Consider the following 5,000-nt stretch of genomic DNA (forward strand, 5'->3'; position numbering starts at 1 on the left):
GTGAACATTAGAAACAATCATCTTTGTTCAAGATTTGGTTATATATTTGTATGATCTCAGAAAGTCATATCTATGCTACTTTCCAGAAAATCAACTGTAACTAACATTAAGATAACTAATAGTGGTGACCCAAAAAAATATCCCTTTTCAGTGAAAAGTAAAAATAGTAATTTCATCAAGTTATCTTTCCTCTTAAATAACATACTTAAGTCATATATATCATCATTATATTTACATCAAAGAAAACATCGGAATCATGCAACTAATCTGTGACACAAAAGTAGAATCAACGTTTCATTTCTAAATCAACCGTAAAATAACAATGCATTTATCTATTCATCCCTCCTTGTAGATAACTGGATTATTTATCATCCACCCCATCTGATGCATCTTTAGAATCAGAGCAACATACCGCCTTGAGCCAAATGAACGTGAATGGTCCAGATGTGAGAATTTAAAAAAAAAAAAAAAAATTATATCGGATTCACACTGTAAGCTGTTTATATATATATATATATATATATATATATATATATATATATATATATATATATATATATATATATATATATATATAAATTATATGCATTATATATACATACATTAATATATGTATATATATATATATATATATATATATGTATATATAGATAGATAGATTATATGCATTACATATACATACATTAATATATATATGTATATAAATATATATACATATATATATATATATATATATGTATGTATATATACTGTATATATATATGTATATATATATATATATATATATATATATATATATATATATATATATATATATATATATATATATATATATATAAAGGGAGAGACAGACAGGGAGAGGTATGCGTTTGCGATTGCAAGTATGTAAATTCTAAGTGGAAGTTCATGTTTACCTGTTTTGTCACTTTGCCACATCTAAAAGTGTAAACAAATCCATAATTCATGAAAGATTATAAACGCCATTAAACATGTTAATTACATACAAAACACCAATTTATATTACATACCTTAATGCAAATAAGCGACTTGCCTCCCCGATTATAATCCCCGTCACGGGCGCTTTCGAAAGAGTAAATTTGATAAAAAAAATAGAATGAAATATCCGAATTCAAAAACAAAATCGTCTCTTTACAACACTACCTATTGAATAACCGGACACGAAGTTTAGATTGCCAATAAAATGAGAATACAAAAAGGACTTTTTTCGAAGTTCCAATTATCAGACCAAGTACACTTTTCGGCTACACAGTTACACCTCTATAGAACCACACACACACACACCCAGACCGCTTTCTTGCTCCTGCGGCTTTTGGTTTGGTATAGTAAGCGACCCACATGTTCCGTCTACCTTAAACCCCCCCCCCCCCCCCCCTTCCCCCCTCCGTCATGTCACCCTAACCTTACACTATACTCCTCCGTCCCTCGTCCTTACCCCTCCTCTCAACACCTATTCCCTCCACAACCCATCAACACTCTCTCTCTCTCTCTCTCTCTCTCTCTCTCTCTCTCTCTCTCTGTGTGTGTGTGTGTGTGTGAGTAATTTCCCTTCACGCTCTTACTAAGAAGAATTTAAACTTTTGCACATGAAATGGCAAATCTGCCTGTCTCTCACTTCGGAAGGAAAGAAGTCACTGGTAAAAAAAGAGAGAGAGAGAGAGAGAGAGAGAGAGAGAGGGGGGGGGGCGACGGCCAGTATTTCATATGGTGTATTTGGTTACATGATGCGATACATTTAAACTTTAAATATGTGCTTATTGCTTTTTTAGTAATGCACGTGAAATTACTTTTCTTTCATCAATTTGATAATAGTATCTCTCTCTCTCTCTCTCTCTCTCTCTCTCTCTCTCTCTCTCTCTCTCTCTCTCTCTCTCTAAATGAATGCATAACTGTTTGCTTCATTCCTGACATTCATATGCATTCCAAGATTGCCTTAAACCATTAAATTCCAAACAAATTAGAAAACATACCATCACAACAAACAACTCGTTTAGGAAATCCTCTAAGATTATGCCATATAAGGCGCTTCCTGCTTATATCTTTAGACCTTGACATAAACAACAACACCAAAGGAAATCTGTAGTATAGTATGGCGGGGCAGGGGCGTGATGGGGGAGCCTGGAGAGTTGAGTGACAGCAACAGAAGTGCCTTTGAGTGGTGTGCTGTTTTAAAGCAGAGTGAGAGCGACGTCTCTCTTGTAAATGGCGATATCAAACGAAGCACTTTGACAAGGCGTCCGAGGTATGTGCTATCGGTGTCAATAGCGCTGTGGTTGGTGTCTATAACAGTAACCAGGCCTTTGCAACCAGAACGATCAATGTATTACTCTGTTACGAAGGATCTGCAGAATGCCAGCTTGGATTCAATAGGTAGTAGATTTGCCTGGCACCAGCCACCCGTTGCGATACTACTGCAAGAGAGTTAATGGTTCCTTTGCCTGGCCATACAGTACTCTCTGATTACGGCATATTTTTTTTTACTTTGCCTATACATATACCGAATAGTGGGGCCTATTCTTTCCGCATTCTTCTCTGTCCTCATACACCTGACAACACTGGGGTTAACTACTGCACTTTGCTTATTCAGTGGCTACTTTCCCTCTTGGTAAGGGTAGGAGAGACACTTTAGCAATAGTAAGCAGCTCTTCTAGAAGTTTACTCCAATATCAAACCATTGTTCTCTATTCTTGGGTAGTGCCATAGCTTCTATATTATGGTCCTCCACTGTCTTGTGGTAGAGTTCTCTTGCTTGAGGGTACTGATCTTAAAATGTTTTATTTTAATTGCTCATTCCTTCGCTTGTAGTTTGTTTGTTTCCTTATTTCCTTTCTTCACTTTGCTATTTTTCTTTTGGACCCCTCGGGCTCAAAGTATCCTGCTTTTATACCTGATCGTTCTCAGTCGTGTTCAGAACCTCATTGTCCCTGCGAACAAGAAGGATGGTGTTGTATTGTCTGTGGGAACAGTGGGAACCTACAGGTCTATCTGCCTAGTCATAAGCAACCTTTTCCTAGTCCTCCTTGGTCCTAGAACTGGTGGAGGGTGGAATTTGGGTGTTGATCATATGTACATATGGTCGGTCTCTCGGAAATTGTACTATCCTTTTGCTATGTGTTACATGAGCAGTCTTTGAACTTTTAAAGTATGATACGGGACTTACTAAAAAGGATAACTGTGGAGACATAGTTGAGAAACGGCCAGCTATTAATCATTTTCTCTTTTCTCGTCATCTCTTTCTCTCCCCACCCTAGCTGCGACCTTCAGCATTTGGATGCCAACTAGATATTTAATAGGTTGTTTAGGTGAACAAAGGTAACCTCGATATTTAGGAACACACCCACTCTGACCCCTCATCCGGTCTGAGACTCGAACGCGGAGCCATAGCATTGCCAGCCAGACGTGCTACCGAAAGAAAATATGATCTGCATGCGAGAGGAAGATAATCTGGCGGTGGCCCTTGTGTCACGCCGTGGAGGAGGGATTTGGTGAACCCAGACGCAGAAAGTAGTGAAAAAAACTAGGTAACCAAGAAAAGTTAGCCAGGCCACCAGCCACCCGTTGAGATACTACCGCTAGAGAGTTATGGGGTCCTTTGACTGGCCAGACATTACTACATTGGATCTCTCTCTCTCTCTCTCTCTCTCTCTGGTTACGGCTCATTTTCCCTTTCTCTCTACACACACCGAATAGTCTGGCCTATTCTTTACATATTTCCCTCTATTCCCATACATCTGACAACACTGAGATTACCAAATATTTCTTCTTCACTCATGGAGTTAACCACTGCACAGTAATCGTTCAGTGGATACTTTCCTCTTGGTAAGGGTAGAAGAAACTCTTTAACTATGGTAAACAGCCCTTCTAGGAGGGGGATACACCAAAATCAAACCATTGGTTTCTAGTCTTGGGTAGTGACCTAGCCTCTTTACCACGGCCTTCCACTGTCTTGGGTTAGAGTTCTCTAGCTTGTGGGTACACTCGGGCAAACTGTTCTATCCTATTTCACTTTCTCTTGGTTTGTTAAAATTTTTATAGTTATATAGGAAATATTTAATGTTTCTTTCCTTAGAATATTAAATTTTTCCTTGTTTCCTTTCCTCACTGGGCCATTTTCCCTGTTGGAGCCCCTAGGCTTATAGCATCCGGCTTTTCCAACTGGGTTGTAGCTTAGCAAGTAATAATAATAATAATAATAATAATAATAATAATAATAATAATAATAATAATGTAACGAAAGGGAAGACGGGAAGAAACGAAAGCAAGAACGATATTTTAAAACGAACAAATGCACTCTTCACTTTGCATGACGACATCACCAGAAATAGTTGGTATCAAAGGAAAGTCTGCTATGGTGGAAACTAATGTGAGAGTCTTGATCACAAGCCGTCCTTTATTGCAGGAATGTTAACTCTCGCATAAATCAAATTCTCAGAATATTCTCATTCCCATGACACATGTGAAATATGGACATCTATTAACATTAAAATTCGGTGTCACAGCCAGAACTCTGTGATAATAGAATTAAATTCTATGAAAATAGAATTAAATTATATGATGTTAGAATAAAATTCTATGGAAATTAAATGAAATAGTATGGGAATGGAAAATTATATGAATATAGAATAGAATTGTAATAGATACAAGAGATTTCAATGAGGATAAAAATTCTATTAAACCAGAATAAAATTAAATGAAAATAATGAAATTCGCATAAAATTTTGTGAAATTGGAACAGTGTTGAAGATATATTAGAATAAAATACAATGCAATCAAAATAGAATAAAACTCTATTGAAATGGAATAAAATTCTATGAGAATAAAACAGATTTCCTAAGTTTATCTCACATGTATCTTTGATAACCGACGAAAAGATAACGACGTAGAAAGAAAGAAATACAAAAATGCCGATGAGAAATCTATTAATTTGTGAGAGACAATCCAGTTCATAAAGACTTTTTCTATCTATTCTTTTTAGAGAAATA

This window comes from Palaemon carinicauda, chromosome 3 (assembly GCF_036898095.1).
Source record: "Palaemon carinicauda isolate YSFRI2023 chromosome 3, ASM3689809v2, whole genome shotgun sequence".
NCBI lineage: Eukaryota > Metazoa > Arthropoda > Malacostraca > Decapoda > Palaemonidae > Palaemon > Palaemon carinicauda.